Below are 18,535 nucleotides of genomic sequence, written 5' to 3'. Positions count from 1 at the left end.
GACCTAAGGAACAAAGGGCCCTGGTGCAAGATTTCCCCCCCCCCAAACAAAAACCACAAACACAGCGTTCTCCTTCCACAGCGCTCGGCCGGCTGTCATTTTCTCTCCTCCCCGCTGGGACACAGAGCAGCGCCCAGCAGGGAGGAAAGAAAGCACGGATGTGCCGCTGTATTTTCTCGGCGCAGAGATGGGGGGCCCGCTGGCCGCTGGGTACCGATCCGGCGCTGGGACTGTGCTGGGCCCCCCACAGGCCGAGGCCCTGGTGCGCCTGCACCGACGGTAGTTCCGCCGCTGTGTAGCACCCTATATAGGTTTCACTGAGGCAACCCATAGTGAGGCAACCCTCTGAGGTAACCCATAGTTTACACATTTGCAATCAAACTCAGGTTGGTGCAAGTAAATATCACTTGTAAAATTTACCTGTATCATTCTGTTTGACGGTGCCTATGAAAACAGTATTGCATTGTCTATCGGGAAAAAAAATCATACCTGTCATTATACAGGATAATACAACCCTCTATGAACACATCGGAAACAGATGGGAAATATTTTGTATATTCTAGATATTTGCCAATCAATCTTAGTTTACAGAATATCATATTTGATTAAGGGGTTTTTTTATCTCATGAAAAAGCTATTATTATGTCTTATAGCAAAAATATAAAGATGAATTTCTCAGAGGAAAGCCTCTCAGTATTGTTAACTCTTTTGTTTATTGTTTTCCTTTCCATTAGTTCTCTAACTAATTTATATAGTTCCTGTTGTTGAGACCCAATATGTTTTTTCCACCCCATGTAGTGAAAATCAATAGTGTATTTTACCTGCTGTAAATGATAGCCCAATCTCAGCACCAAACAAGACAAAATGATATAGGCCAATAGCAAAACACCACTGTGTTATACTTGTATTTGTTCAGAGAAACTAAGCTCAGATTGAGAATGACAGCTTTTGCAGTGAACTGGAGATTGTATGTAATGGCCTGAAAAAAAATTACTTTGCCATCAAATAAGCCATTGGCTTTTGTGTTTTGTATGCAGCCTGCGACCTAACTGTAAGCCTTCATAAGCAATGGAGTTCTAGTCATTTTGCTACCTGACTGAACCCCTAGATGATAAACCTTCTTAAAACAAAAGCACAGTACAATTGCCTAAAGGTAACTGCAGGCATCCCAACCTGAAAGAATTCATTTCAGGGAGGTGCCCTCTCCCCTATCCCACCCCCCCCCACCATCCTAAGTCAGCAGGGAGGACACAAACTAGCGTCCTCCCGTCACCGTAAGCTCGGTATACCTCGAGCTATGCTCGCGGTATACTGAGACGGCGCAGCTGAAGCGGATCCCGACAATTATGGCTTGATCCGCCCAGCTGCGTGAGTGACAGCTGGCTCTGCCTATCTAGAGGCAGAGCCAACTGTACCCGCCCCCTCCCCTGTCACGGCAGAGAGCTGTGACAGGATCGAGAGGTGAGCGAACGCCGGTATGTGTTCACTCCTCGATCTACTGAGCCGACCTGGGACAGTTTCATTGTCACAGGTCGGCTAGAACTATGAGGTGATTGAAAAGCACTAGTTCTCCTTTAACTCTGATTTAATAGGAATACCCGCACATTTATGCCCTTACGTTTTGGATAGGAATCTGTGTACTCCCTTATACTTGATATGACCTTACTGATGTTGGATTCAGCCATGTTGCAGCTTCAACAAAACATCTAAAAGGTAAGCCATATCTTTATTAAAAAATATTTTTTTCAGTATGCTGTTTGAATAGATACACATAACAAACATATAGTTCTTAAATTTGATTGCAAAAGTGGAAATACACTTTAAGTCTATAACACTTTTATTTGAGAACACTTTAGTACAAGTAGCAATCTTTCAAGTTTGCATGTTAATGCAGGAGAGCATTTTTCCCTTTCAAAACAACAATGCTTTGAAAAAAAAAATGGTGAAAAATGTAGCTAAATGCCGAAAGTGCCATTTTTGTGCCGATACAGCGGCGCATCCCTGCTTTCTTTCCTCCCCGCTGGACACTGCTATCTGTTCCAACGGGGAAGAGAGAAAGTGTGACAGCCTGCCGAGCGATGCTGGAGGAGAGCGCTGTGAGCGGCCGTTGTCTCTCCTCCCACACCGCTCAGCATCTTGTCACAGTCTGGCAGAGTGATGTGTGGGCGGAGACAGCCAGCGCTGTCACAGGAGGCTGAGCTCTCCTTCTGCACCGCTTGCTCAGCCGCCTCTGATAGCGTGTCAGGAAGGAGAGCGAGTACAAACACTTAGCGATCAGTGATCGCTGAGTGTTTTGTAAATAATTGTGGACAGAGTATGTTTACTATATCCTCAATTATGAATAATTGGGAAGTGATCTACATCACCTCCTGTTCATTCATGATTGTGGTTATAGTAAACACACTCTGTACTCATGTTTTGAATGAACAGGAACACTCAGGGATGGCTAAACTCCGGCCCTCCAGCTGTGGTGGAACTACGGATCCCATGAGGCTTTGCAAGATTCTCACATCCACAGACATGACTCCCGGAGAGAGATGCTTCATGGGATTTGTTGTTTCACCACAGCTGGAGGGCCGGAGTTTGGCCATACCTAGTATAGAGGATTCATGTTCATTTATAACAGGGGCTGCAGAAAAAGAGATGGAAGACTCTGTGTCCTCAATCTCTTTTTCTATTTTAAAAGTAAAGTAACAAATTAAAATCTTTAATAAAAAATGAATTAATAAATAAAAATAAAAAAGTAAAAAGTTATGAAAAATAAATACAAATTAAATATTAAAAAAAATTGAAACAATTAAAATAAAAAAACATTTTCGGTTTCGGCCTGACATTTTTTTTTATTTCTGTTTCATTTCAGTTTTGACATTTCCATTTCGGTGCACCTCTAGGTGTAAATTGTTAATATAGCATTAAGATAAGATCAAGATGTATTTGCATGTTCACAAACTAGAATGATGGTGACATTTTCACAGCTTTGTTGTAGCTAAAAGTTTGGATAATATTATGCTCACTTGTGAGCATTTGTTTCTAATTCACTACATGCAAATGTCATCCAGAGCATCACATACAGTATAATTGTTGGCACCTAGGGGTTAATGTGGTGAGGGATTATTTTTATTTTTTATGTTATTGTTTGTATTTCTATTTATTTCTTTGGTGTATTTTAACTATTTTATTTATTTATTCAGCTTTCCTTTGCACCTAAGTTAATAAATGCTAAAAAAAAATGCTTAAATGCTGGTCTGAATAAATCTAATAAATGTGGAGAATCTCAAAAAGCAAAATTCAGTCCTAAGGTGAATTAATTGTGTAAAAAGTCTGTCAACATTTGCAAGATGAGGTAAGATGTATATAAATCTCAGGAGGTAAACCTTCTGTCTTTTGCCTCCTGTATAATCAACTAACTTCCAGGCATTTCTTTATTCAGCTGTGGTTCCCACAAGGTTATACCTTGACATATTTAAGAGAGCCATATGTTGTTGTTCAAGGCTGAACGCCAAATGCTTATTTTGGTGTAACTTATAAAAGGTCTTAAAAATCATCCCAATCTGAAAACAAAGCAGCTGATAAAAAATTTAGTGACCACTTAAACCAAACTGCACCATGTGGTTGGATACGTGTATGTTCATACAGTGCAAGGGAAACAGCAGATTAATAGTTTAATGCGTGCTCAGATGACATAATGCCTGCTCAGTCTTACATACTTTTAGTTTAGAAAACAGTTGGGCAGAGCTAGCTGTTATTGCTAGCTCCACACAATTGTTTTCTATTTTTTTTTTCTACTTACTTTTAACTATTTTTCTCTCCTGCTCCGTCCCACAGAGGGACCGAGCAGAACAGCAGAGCCGAATGCCAGCATTCGGCTATTTACTCACTGGGGTTCGGCATCTATAGGAATAGACCAAACAGCAGTGAGTAGCCTGTCGGAGGTTCGGCTTAGGCGATCCAGATGTTGGATCGGCTAAGTCAAACTCCTTCTGCCAGCCGATGTAAGGCTGATTTCAGCCGATATACGGCTGAAATCAGCTGTACAAACCTGAAGTGAATAGCCGAACAGCGTTCGGGTCACTTCACTTCAGGTCGGTCTTTCATTCGGCTGCCTACGGCAGCTTAGTGAATAGACCCCTTAAAGAAAGAAAGACAGTTGGAAGGTAATCAAGGGACTGGGACTGTTTTCTATTTGGTGTTAGGTCTAATTTAGGATTCATATAATGCAATATCAATACTAAGGTGTTTTGACATTTTTGGGACAGTTTCACAGTAGCAGAATATTGGTAAAGGATACTTATTAAAAACATGTACATATTATTTGCAGAGAAAGTAATAGCAATGTTGCTGTACTGTTTTGTAGAGGGTAATATTTAAGCAACTGAATGACATGGCTTGACTTTAATTACACCCATTACTTTCTCTATGAAGTAGTTATAATCTCATTTAATGGGTCTATAGCGTGCATATTTATACTCCCAAATGCATAACTTTGCATGTATCTATTCTAAAGCTCATCTGCAACGGGGGGCAAATTACAGACATCTAAATTTTTTAATGAAGGGAATCAAGCCTGTATGCTTCAAATATTACTTATTTAGTTCATCTTTCAACATGTTCACATCAACAAAGCTCTATTTATAATAATTAAATGTTGATTTCGGGCATTTAAACATGATGAAAAACCTATTACAATCCTACAACATGTATACTGTAACTTAATAAATGAATGTTTGTTACCTGTTATAGTATTTATGATATGGTTCATAGTTCAAAAGGAAATCTGCTTTTATTGGCAAGTAAAATAGAAATGGCAAATATTGGTATAGCGAACCTATAATTACAATGTAAAATGTGACTAACAGGAATACATTAATACAATTTAAAGTGGTAAATTAATTAGAAAAAAGTAAATATAGCCTATAAATTCTGATGGCAACATACCACCTCCTCACATGTGACAGAGCCTAAGCACACTGCCTTCTAAACTCAAAGGTTCACTCCACCATGTGACAGGCCCAGTGCAGACAGCGATTAAGGATCTTCTTCCTCTCAGTAAGTCCACCCCCACCGTATGCCACAATGACATATAGCAGACTTGGCTGTGTCATACATGGCAGAGCACTCTTAGGTGGGATTCTTAGACATGCCTTGTACAGCATAAGGCCCATCAAGGACTCTGGAAAGATGCTGGATTCTCCCTGACTCCTATATGATCCTACATCGATGGAAATAAAGTGAAGTTGGGCATCTACCAAACCTACTGTAGATGAAGAATGTTTCCAATTGAGATATTTAGACCCTGATTTTGGTGGCATCTTTACTCTTGTATGTTTCTCATGCAGGGTCCCTATGCAGTTGGGAAACTGTGTCTTCTCCTAATTCTCTTTAGCCAACTGCTCCCACAGCTTCTCTTTTGGCTCAGGCATCACAACCTGATGCAGCTCCAGACACCTATACCCATGCAGAATACAAACTAGTGGTGGAGGTGTGATAGCTGGCTTTCTCTCTCTCTCTATTTCATGTCCCTACTTTTTTAGAAAGGGAAGTTGCTGCATCTAATTCCAATAATATAATAGCAGGGAATAAAAGTACAGAGCGCATAGACTAGAAACTAGGGATGCACCGATACTAGTATCGGTATCGGTGCCGATGCCAAGTATTTGGACGAGTATGAGTACTCGCCCAAATGCTCCGATGCCTAGCCCGATACTTCCGGTATCAGGAAGCCGGGCCGCTCGTCATTACACATTGCCCGGCTTCCTGATTTACCGGGAAGCCGACTCCATGCTCTCTTGTCACAAGTGATGTAATGACACGGCGCCCGGCTTTCTGATTGGTCGGGAAGCCGGCTTCATGCTCCCTTGTCACCTCATGACGAGTGAGCATGGAGCCGTCTTCCCGGCCAATCAGGAAGCCGGGCGTCGCATCATTACACAGCGCCCGACTTCCTGATTGGCCAGAAAGTCGGCTTAATACTTTCTCGTCACCTAGTGACGAGAAGCATTTGGACAGCTTCCCTGCTAATCGGGAAGCCGGGTGGTGAGTCTTTACACGCTGCCTGGCTTCCTGGCTAATCAGGAAGCCAGGTGGCGAGTCATTACACGACACCTGGCTTCCTGAATGGGACTTCCGTTACTCAGTATTCGGTATCGGCAAGTAACACAAACAAAATCGGTACTCGTACTCAATACCGAAATACCAGTATTGGTGCATCCCTACTAGAAACACTTAGCTAATAGTCCCACTACTTTCCCAACACAGTTTTTTAAGAGCTGTATCTCAGAAAGGACAGCAAGAAAGTAGCTGTATTCAACACTTTATACTTAACTCCTGCTGTTCTTTCCAGTGAAATTTGCTAGCGCATTCCTTTACTTGCTGTCCAGAGTAATTTCTTACATTTGCACACACATGATAAAATCAGTTTTTTTGGCTAGAAAACAGCTTATATATTTTCTGAAAGCAGAGGCCCTGTAAAATAAAAAAAATGCTAGTTGCAATTTGTTTATGTTGTATGGTATTTGCGTAAATGTTTATCAGACGAGCATTTTTTGCATGAGATACACTTAAATAAAATGTAATGCACAGAAACAGAATATAATACCCAATTTTTTAGCAAAATATAAAAGATAGGGTCACGTCGGGTAAATTAAAAAAACAATGAAGTGATCAGTGCCAGTTGATGAAATGTGAAATAAGAGCTACTAAGCACTAAGGATATAAATAAATATCTAAAATATGTGAAAAACAATAATGTGCCGAGCTAATAATCATACACATCTAATACAATATAACATGTATAAATGAATCACATATACTGTATGAGCCTTAAAGCAAATAAGGCATAAAAAAGATCTACACACAAAAAAAAGCAACAAAAACAGAAAAAGTTCCAAAAAAAGAACAATGGTGATTGTGCAAGAAAATTCCCTCAGATGATTCATAGCCAATCCACATGTAACTTTCAGCTAAGGATAATCACACAATGCAGGCAGTCCTTCACCTCCACCCAGTGAGTGATAACAAAAAGTGAGTGCTCACCTGTGAAGGTAGACATGTCAAGCCTTAAAATTGCGTGTGCCTGTAAAACCGCAAAAAATTACAATAGCCAAAGTTTCCCATAGGCGATGCTTTAAAACAATGGTGCCCATTAGGTAGATCGTGATCTACCGGTAGCTCTCAAAGCTGATGCTGGTAGATCACGAAGAGTGTGAATGGTGGCCCCTATATTCCATTTTGGTTTATTTATTTAGCTGTGCACACATGATTACCTATTAGCCTGAGCCTGCTGACCCAAGCTCCCTGACACCTTTATGGTGGATTCTGGTTGTTGAAGTGCTATGTATTGCATGAAAGAATATTAGTTTACACAGCCTGTTGCACTGCACTGTTTGCAAAATACAGCAAGGTGAGCCAGGAGAGAGAGCGGGGATAGACAGACAGGAGAGAGCGGGTAAAGACAGCCAGGAGAGAAAACGAGGAATGACAGCCAGGAGACAGAGAGAGCGAGGAAAGACAGCCAGGAGAGAAAACGAGGAAAGACAGCCAGGAGAATGAGAGCGAGGAGAGACAGCCAGGAGGATGAGCAATGAGAGAGAGTAGAGACAGCCAGGAGAGAGAGAGCGAGCAAGGTTTTTTTTTTCGTTGGTAGATCTCATGTAGCTCATCATTTGAAAAGTAGATCTTAACACAAAAATTGTGGGCACCCCTGCTTTAAAAGCTTTTACTGCACGGCAAAAATGATGCAGTATGTTGGCAGGTGGTACCATAGAGGTGAATGGGACTGTGCTTGGTAAGTATGCGGTTGAGAAACGGCCTGAGGAGATTGAGGTTTGGGGAGATTATATAAAAAAGAAGAATATCTTGGAAAGCCTCTGCCTTTGTTAGAGATTGATTGAGGATCGAACCAGATGGTGTGGGGAAGGTCAGGACAAAGGTTCTGGAGTCTAGACAACTTAGGGTGTTGGTGAAATGCACCTGTAGTAGGCTGAGTTCGAAGTGATTCTTAGGCTGAGGATAAGGCGAAGACGTAGTCAGGCAGGCAGGGTTGGTAACAGTCTGACAACGAGGTACAAGGTCGGGATCCAGGAGAGTAGTCAGGAAGCAGGAGGTCTTGACAAGAGCGGGCAGCAAGGTACAAAATCGGCAGGCAGAAGAATAGTCAGGAATTAGGCAAGAGTCACAGTGTAAATGCAGCATAGAACACAGAGGCAGTTTACACAGGGAACTAACCCAAATCAACGGGCTCAGAGCACAGGAAGTGTCCGGTATTTAAAGCCTGAGATAATTGCAGATCTTCTACAGCTGGTTGGGAGGTGGAGCCAAAGTGTCCATAATGAGAGTTGCTCAGTACAAAAAACATGCAGCAGAAGAACACTATAGAAGGAGCCTAGTTTCGCTACTCCGCCCCCGCCCCCCCATCATATGAAATGGACCAAAAGATACTATTGGGAGGACAAGTCTGAACAGGTTAAAAATAGAGGGGGGGGGGAGGGTCCGAGGTGCTATATTTCATATGTAATAGCAATAAAGTTACATTCGTTCATGGCAGTGAAAGGGTTTAAGGATTTGTGCTTTTTCTATATTGCTCTCAAAGCTGCCAGAAAAAAACCCTCACCCTGCAGTAAAATATTTTTGTCAAAAAAACCCTGTTTTTTGGTTATTTCCCCTATGGCTTTTCTGACATCCCATTTTTTGTTACAATAGCTTGCCTATTAAACTTAAAAATGGCCAGAATTTCTAATAGGAACTCCGGCCCTAAGTCTAACTGGTCTTACAGTTTTCACCAGTTAGAGATGTCATAATCTGGGTATATGCTTACACTAGCAACCTAGAAAAAATTCTGTATACAGAAAATAGTGGGTGGGGGAGTTGGGTATACACGGTTAGCATTTCAAATTAACAAAATCGATTTTGGAACGTTCATTTGATTTTCTATGATGTGGTCAAATTTAATGATCGATTAAAACTCTTAAAGTGATATTAAAGGATAAAAAATGTTTTCCTCCCCCCAATGTTAATGTTAGCACTTACCTAAATTATGTCTCTTAATCCGATCTTCTTCTTCTTTCCTGATGTTTTCATCTGTCCCTCCAGCGGTGCGGCGGCTCTCCGATCCAGCGCTGACTCCTCTCTGCTTGCAGGCACTCCCGATCCCGCGGTGTCCTTATAGCGTTTTTTTAAAAACTGTTTGCCTATATCTACTGCTTGATAGCAGTAGATATAGGCAAAAAAACAGTATGGTTTAGAATCCCTTTAACAGTGAATGTGGTTTTCCTTCGGGAAATTCCATTCATTCCAAAATCAAGTGTTACCTGAAAACAAAAATAAAACAAAATTTTCAAATGACAATCGCCAAAACACTGATGGCATTATGTTCAGATGGGATTTTTCGTACAAGCATTGAACATTTGAAAATCTACCCGTGTATACCCTACTTTAGGGGGGCCATTATGAAACCCTTCATATCTGGACTTTTTTGCAAACTGATAAAAACCAAGCTACTTAATCTAAAGGTTTCTTTGTTTTCATTGTTTTGAAGGTCTGGATTAAATAGCATGATTTTTAAATCCACATCTTTCTTAGGACACGTAGAGGAAAGGGTGAATTGCGCAAAACTAGTTTGCTGCTCCCATCCCAGTGTTTAAAAACGCTGCTGTTATTGCTTCATAAAACTCTTGTTCCAAAGTCCCCAAGAAACAAACTAGGTTTTAGAATGATGTTTATTTTAGTACTACTAGTTTCAATTGTAGATGATATGATGTTTACACCTTTAACATCTGTTTTTGTATAAATTGTATAGCTAGGCATTTTAGGTCAATAAAGATGTTTACGTGTTTTACCTTTTCCATCACTTGTTGCCTTAGCAACTAATGCAATTATTGAAACTAGTAAGGCTGGGTTAACACCTGAGCGTTTCCTATGTGCGCGTTTTACACACACTTTTTCCGGACTTTTTTTAGCGTATTGTCTCCCGTTTTTGCTGGTTTTTGCACACTTGAAAATGTGCGACATACGCACGTTTTTTGATTGACTACAGAGGCGTCCAATGAAAAAGAATTCCGGTCTTTACGGAGGCGTACAATGAAAAAGACTTCCTGAGACGCAGCATTTCCTTTTCCTGTTTCTTTGTTATACAAAGTAGAGGGTGTTGTGTGCAGTTTCTTTGTTACAGAGGAGAGTGTGCTGTGTGCAGTGTATTATGGAGCTTGGCAAACGACGGCGAACTGCAGCAGTAGTTGCAGCAGTGCGGCTTATGCGTTTGAGGAGAAGGAGACTGAGCAAGCGAAGGTTCTGGGTCCATCCTGTGATTGCGAACTGAGAACAAAGAGGGCAGTTTTGGGCCATGTATGAAACCCTTCGTGGCCAAGAGGAGAAATTATTTTCCTACACGCGCATGTCCATAAATAGGTTAGTACATATACAATGCTTATTGCTTATTGTTGTTGTGTCCCATATAATAGTAGCATCATAGATTTTATTGGAAAAACAGACGGGATAGCAAGATAGAAAATAAAGCTAGCATCAAATCAGCCTGTCTTTCATGTATGTATATTGCTAATTGCTAGTATTGACCCCCAACTTTAATATGTTACAGTTTTGATGAGCTGCTGGGATTGATGTCTGTCCAGTTGGAGCACCAGGACACATTCATGATCGACAGCATTCCTCCAGCCAAAAGATCGATCATAACTTTGCGGTAAGTTCACTAACATCACTCCTAAGTTTAATTCTAGAGCAATCAAACATTGTAAGCTTTTGGAGGACAAAATGAAAAAGGTGCCTAGAGTCAAACATCGAACTATGGAACTTTTTTAGCAAACTTACAAATTTTGATAATTTGGGAGCGCAAAGTGGGGCTCGTCCACCTGCATGTCCTCCCTCATTCCACGTGTGGAAAAGCCAGCTGGTATTTGGCTGGTGGAGGTGGTGCTTTGTGCCAGGCTGGTGGAGGGATAAACATATGGGGAATGTGGGCGTGTGTGCCATGTTTCTGGGTGGTGTTGAGGTGGATGTGGAATTGATGGGGCTGGTATAGGGGCAGTAGCATGTTGTGAAGAGCCATCAGGGAAAATTGCAGAGTCAAGGACTCTGGTGAGTGCTTCACGTATTTCTGACTGTCGAATGAAAGGCGCCCTTTTCAGTTTTTCCTCCAAGCTGAGCAGGAAATGGGCATCGCCTGAAAGCTTGGGGACAGGATGAGACATGGCCTCAAGTACATCAATGAGCCTGTGCTCCTCTCTGCCTACGGGGCCTGAGATTTGTACGTCTGCGTACAAGTGCCCGGGCTGGTGGGGCATACGGGGTTGGTGTTGGTGGTGGTGGTGGTGTATGGTTTGGTGGGGGTGGACTCTGTGTTCCTGGGGAGGCGCAGGGCTCAGTCGCCTGTGTGGCCTCCTCCTCATCCTCTTCCTGCCTCACAGTAGGCTCCCAGCTACTGTCGGTGCTGTCATTAGGAAATAATACATTACTATGTGCAATATATTATTCTCTGCATGTTATATAAAACAATATCCATGACCGCCATAAACATTGTAATTGACGTGACTTACCTACGCATTTCCACACATGGAATCAAAAAGGAAAGCTGTTCTGCGTGTATGTATCTTGAGGGCGCACTGGCAGCCGATCCACTCCTATATTCCCTCTCCTTGCGCCTGTGGCGCATAAAAGCTCCTTCACGCTCTTCCATTTATCCTTGATGATAGTGACTGTGGAAAAAAAATGTAAACATGAACTAATTAAATGATTGCTTTTATCTTTCATTTCTTAGGTACTTAGCTACTGGACAGTACTTGGCCAGTCTGCACTACGCCTTTATGATTGGGAAATCGACTGCAGGCAAGATCATCCAGGAAACATGCTGTGCGATATAGGATGTCCTGCGTGATGTGGTCATGTCCAAACCCACCAAGGAGGAGTGGATGCAAACAGCAGAAATTTTTGCCACCACATGCAATTTTCCTAACTGTGTGGGAGCCATAGACATTATAAATATAAATATAATTTCAGTGGTCCTTTTTGCCATAGCTGATGCCAACTACTGCTTCCGCTACATTGATGTGGGATCCTATGGCAGCAGCTCTGACTCGGTATTCGCCCATTCAGACTTTGGACTGATGCTGCGTCACGGTGATCTGGACCTCCCGGGGAACACCACGCTGTCTGGCACCGCTCATCCTGCTATGCCTTTCGTCTTTGTAGGAGACGAGGCATTTGCTCTGGATGAGCATCTTATGAGGCCTTACTCAAGCCGTGGACTGAGCCTGGAGAAGAGGGTCTTCAACTATAGGCTTACCCGAGCACGCAGGGTGGTGGAGTGTGCATTTGGCATACTGTCCAATAAATGGCGCTTTCTGCACTCATCAATAAATCTGAAAATAGAAAACGCCATCTCTGCGGTGAAGGCAGCTTGTGCCCTTCACAATTTTGTGCGGCGCAGAGATGGATTTCTATTTGATGATTCATCTGTGCATTGCATGGAGAGTAGCCATTGGAGTGGCAGCCGTGGTACCACGCATGGAGGCACCATTCGGGACCAATTTGTCACCTGAGGGGGAGGTGTCATGGCAAATGCAAGCAATTCAATCATGATTTTAAAAAAAATAACCTTTATTATTTGGATATAACTAATTTCTGAGCCTTGTTTTTTCTAATATTGAAATGCACCGAATAGCATGCACGCATGTCACATGAAAACACTGCACACATGTCACATGAAAACACTGCACACATGTCGCATGACAACACTGCACGCATGTCACATGAAAACACTGCACGCATGTCACATGAAAACACTGCACGCATGTCACATGAAAGCACTGCACGCATGTTACATGAAAACACTGCACGCATGTCACATGAAAACACTGCACGCATGTCACATGAAAACACTGCACACATGTCTCTTACCTTTTGCTTCTTTAACTTGCTTGGTAAAACTCTCCCAATCAGGCCATGTATTTTTCCCAATTTCTTCCCATGCACGCTGCCTGGTTCGCCAGTTCTTATAAGCAGAATCCTTCATGTCATAATTGCATGGCTTTGCCTGCACCAGGCGTATAACCGCCTCTGTATCGATCAGGCCACATGCTGCTGATTCCTCCATCTTTCTTGGTCGGCCGAAAACTGTGTCTGCAGCCCCTAGGGTGTGGTCTGTTGCCATGCGCGCTTTTAATGCCGAAAGCGCGCAAACACCAATTTCAGCCCGTTCACGAAGTCTATGGTCACGAACGCGCTGCAAGACGCCCCAAAGAAGCTCCTGTACTTTTTCTGGCGTAGGTCGTTTTAAAGCACGTTCAAACACCCTGTAATGCGCCCAGGTGTGAACCATGCCCATAGGAAATAATGGGATTTCGATGTTTGAGCGTTTTACAGAGCGTAGGAACGCGATGTAAAACGCCCAGGTGTGAACCGGGCCGTAGTACTTCAAGTACTACAGGAGCCTACAATAGCATTCTGACAAACACTAAAAATGTTAGCTTGGTAATCTAGGGCTCCAGGTTAACTGACAGGACAAATGTTTGATACACCTGAACAAAAACAACTTAATGAAAAAGTATGCAACAAATACAAGTCTTGAAGCATGCTTCGCAAATTGCATCCAAGCAACATTCATACACAAACATGGTATGTGTCTGCATCTCTGATACTGTGCCCTTCACATCTATTGCATACTGTTGAAATCAAATAAATGAATAAAGCAAATAAATTATAAATATATTACCATTTGCAAAACTGGTTCAAGGACTTTCATTTTAAACCAACAATGCCTTTGTTAACTGCTGTAAAATAGAAAAAAATATCTAAGTGGCTAAGTGGATTTCACACATGCCTTTATACAAAATGGATGCAATGTATTCAGATAATTTCTATGAAGTGATTTAATTCATCCAGTTCCAAAGAACAACACTGATAAGAATTAATAGCAAAACAATAAAAAATATGGATTTATGGTAGACAATAGGCTTATGTTCTGAGCTAATTGATTGAATGAATACTGTGGTTATGACTTGTGAGATGCAGGTTTTCACAAAGCACATCATACCTTGGAAATAAACAAAATTATGCTAAGAATGCTTGCCATGTGTAAACAACAGTAATGCTTAATCGTTGCAGTCAGATGTGGTGCATTGTTTATTAACATTAAACATGCATTAAAAAAAAACACTTATGCAAATTCTAACTCAGTGATATTTGATTAGGCATGCTTCCTTGTCCTAAGTTTTATTTGCTTTTGTTGCTGTAATTCCTTATTTTCCACCCTCACAGCATAAGTGGAATTGCTTTTATTTCTAGTAAAGGAAAGCTTTCATCTCCATTTCATTTCCAGTGATATGTGTGATGCAATATTAAAGAAACTTTCAGCTGTTGTAGTAAACGGCAGAGGAAGAATGCACAGGCCTTCCTGAATAGAATACCAATTTTGATCCATTGCCTTTTACTGTTGCCCAACAGTTATTTCCATACTCCATGCAGCTTCACAAGGATATCACTAAGACAACACATTTCTATTTAATGAGTTTGCTGTGGTCCTGTATATGGATTATATTTTCCGTGTGGCATTCTCACCATGCACCCACTCCTGGCACATTTTGAAACTTGCAGTTTCATTTGCTCTATTTCTGTGCTAACAGGATGCAGTCACTCCATACGCTATAAACGTACTGTAGTTAGGAGTTTTTTTTTATCTTTGACACCCCCTCAGTGGCATGCTAATGTGCAGCAGTGGTGATCTTCCCCTTGTGTACTGACCATAGAGTGCTCATAGCTGCATGTTTATTTTTTGTTTTCAAGCAACATGCTTCAGAAAACAGTTGCAGGGAGTAGGTTCCAGCGCCTTTGTTGCATCACGTGAAAAATAAAGAGCGGCTCCAAGTACTTCAGCAGCCTTGCAGATACTTTTTTTTACCCACAGCAAACAACTAATGCAGCTACAAGAAGATATAGATAAGAAGATATAATAGATACAAGAAGATATACAGTAGATGTTATACCAAATAGGTCAGTGTGTCTTAATTTTGGGCTCACCTCTGTGTGCTATAAATTATGTAAGTGTTTTTTAAAACAACGTGTCTCAGCAATTAGCACCTCTCCGGTATTTTCCCTTACCCAAGGGCATTATCTGGATGTAGTTTGTTTTTGTACATATGTTCCTTATATTTTCATGAATTTATGTTCCTCTTATTTCCTCCTTCAATCCAAAAATAAACCTCTAGGTTAAGTGTGTGTCTCGTTAAGGAACTTGAGTGTTCTGATTACATAATCTGTAAAGCACTGCTTTAAGCGGCACTTATTGAATAGATAACTAAATATTTGAACAATTAAAAAACTATTAAAATGAAAATATAAATATAGGACTATACTGAGTTAAGTACCTCCAGAATGCACATTGATCTTCCAGTATTGAGCAAAATAAAGGTGATCCTTCATCAGTAGTCATTGTCACGTCTCTTCCTGATTTGGCTGACCTCACAATCAAAGGATCCTTGATATGACATCTATCAAAAGAACACTAAGATATTTCTTGGGATTCTTCAATAGTCTCAAGCATGTTGGCTAGCTTATGCAAGTCATATTTGACTGCCGCATATGCTTAGTAACAATTCTGTATTAATGAAAATAAGATGTCATGGGGGGCGTGGCGAGCAGCCGACCAAGATGGCCGCGGTCTGAGCTAGCTCTGCTACACCGATCCCCGGGAAAGCACCATTAGCCCACAACAGCAAGACTCACCTGACGAAAAAGTCGCCTCTGGGTCTGGGAAAGTCGGCGGTATCCTCCGGTAGCCGAATCGGGGTGATGCGGAGTTGCTGACGGCAGAAAGATCCGAAAAGCGTGGAGAGCCGTTGACCAAGATGGCCGCGGTCTGGGCGAGCTCCGCACAATCGATCCCCAGGACGGCACCGAAAACCTCGTCGCGCATGAGCCGTCTGATGCCCCACGCTCAGGAGACATCAGGCACACTGACCATACTTTAGAACATTGGCGGTGCGAATTCCCCCTCATACTATGCGCTCGATGCAGCGGAATATCCTCCAGTTTATCTGGCACCCTCTCAGAGCTCGAGTGGCAAGAACCACTTTATATTCTAACCAAAGCATTGATACATTGTGAACCGACATTTTTATTATGTTTGATATGTGAAAATTTAAATAAACATATTGATACAGAAAATAAGATGTCACTATTGCGACCAATCATTTGCATCACTTACAAAAACTGCTCCACCTATTTCCAGCCTAATGTTGCCAATAGAGTGCCAAATATATTACCAAAAAGGTGGTCAAACCCATCCCTATCCACTGTAGTGTAACTTGAAACATGACGAACAAACTGTAACAGCATATGCTTTAATACATGAATGTACTTATTTCCTCAGTGAGAGAAGGGTAGAACTGACCCCAGAAAAATCACTTTATGTCAATATAAGGTACTCATTATTACCCTGTAGGGAAACCCTAAAAATTGACAAAATGTAAAAGGGCCATTCTGTCATTCATGGCCATCCCGGTCTTAGATTTTATTACATTAAAAATCAATTATATCAAAACATGTTTAGACTGTATTGATGTCTTGAAAAACTCATTATATCACACTTACAGTACGTGCAACCGAAGCAATGCTGTTTGTTATTTATTAAATCGGCTTTAGCTACATTACAAATAAATATTAACTGCACATAATGGGTGGAATGCACATTAAGATGTGTTAATGTTTTTACAGATGTTATCACACAGAAACTAGCAGCAAGCTTTTAAGACCTATCTTCTTACTGTAAAAGCCAGACCAGCCATATTAAGAGCGTATTAAATCCCTTGAATTGCACATCTATAGCACTAGGGATAAAGGTTAACAGCATATAAAAAGACCTGATGTTCTAGGAGATTGTTCAAACCATCTGGACAATTGGACTGATGAGTAAAAGGAAAGTGGGTATAGGACATTGGTTTGTGATTAGGAGTAAGTGGCCATGGGATTTCAGTCTTACCTGAGAATACATTTTGTTTTACACAGAACTTTAAAAAAAATCCTGTGAAATAAGGGTAAAAACTGTAAAGCTGTATAATGAAACTGAACTGAGGTAGGGTAAGATAACTGCATATGTAAACATGTTTCAAAGAACAATTTCAACTTTGTGAAGACGGCTTCAATTCTGATGAAATATCAGAAAGTTTATTATTTATTCCTTTATTAGCTTTTCAAATACAAAATATGGTTTTCAAATACAAAATGTATCACATATAATGTGAGACCACTATTGGGTGCTACCCCCGCACTGCAAGGGTTCAGTGCTCATTTTTGTCTACGGAGGAAAATAACAAAGATATATACTCATCCGATCCTCCCAGAGCTCCCTTCAGCCTGTCTCCTCCCCTGCTGGAGCAATAGTATATCCCTCTGTATCCTCATGTCCTATACACAGTATATAAGATGTGATGACTTACGGGACCTTAGACCACTGCAGGAGAGGGGGAGAGAGGCTCCAGGGACTGGTCTAACAGCAAGCTGGCTCTGAGGATCCAGTGAGCATAACTTTGTTTGTTTCCTCTCTAGACCAAACGGAGCACTTAACCCTTGCAGTGTGAGAGAAGCCCCACTGCAAGAGTTAAGAAAAAGATTCTCTGGAGTTCTTCTTTAAGGACAATTAGCAAAAAGCTGCATCATTTATAGAGCATGTCCTTGCAGCAGTCCCTGCTAAATTATGGAGTAGATGCATGACAGATCCTCTGACGGTGTAAGTGAACGATTCCATGGTCACCTGTTGACTGCTGTATTTAAATAGGCCATGTCACCAACCACTGGGGGAACTACCAGGGTCGCAGCGGTCGCACTTGCGACCGGGACCAGGTGTTCCGCCAGTTATAATGAAAATTATAAAAAGTAAAAGATAGTAAAATTAAAAAAAAGAAAAAATGTATAAAAGAAAAAAAAAGTGATAAAAAAGTTTTTACAAAAAATTAGAGGTACACAGAGCCGTCAATCTCTTTTTCTGTATCCCATGTTATCAATGAACAGGAATCCTCTATACTGAGTGTTCCTGTCCATTCATAACATGAGGACATTGAGTATGATTACTATAACCACAATCATGAATGAACAGGAAGTGATGTAGATTACTTCCCATTCATTCATAATTGTGGATATAGTAACCATACTCTGTCCTCAATTATCTACACTCAGCGATCACTTATCAGTTTCTGCTTGTACCCCGCTCTCCCCTCTGACACACAAAAAAAACCCCTTTCAAACCGGTGGAAAAATGGGGTCAAAATCATGTTTTTTGGAGGGGGGGGGCCCTTAACAGTTTCTTGCACCGGGGCCCTTAGGGTTCCTAGTTACGCCTCTGTCACCAACCTAAAAAAATAGCAGGTAAAAGCACAGGAAAATCAAGCATTTAAAGATGATTAACTGTAGTGTTGTCATTTCCATAAATAATTATTTATTCACTTGCAGTGTGACTACTCCAAGAAGAGTCAATTCCCTAGCACAGCCCCCCCCCCCCCCCCCCGTTCTAATTCTACAACCCCCTTTTTTTGGGGGA

Source organism: Nanorana parkeri, unplaced genomic scaffold, assembly GCF_000935625.1.
Source record: "Nanorana parkeri isolate BGI_ZX_2015 unplaced genomic scaffold, ASM93562v1 scaffold1653, whole genome shotgun sequence".
NCBI classification, from domain to species: domain Eukaryota; kingdom Metazoa; phylum Chordata; class Amphibia; order Anura; family Dicroglossidae; genus Nanorana; species Nanorana parkeri.
Note: the sequence above shows the minus strand (reverse complement) of the source record.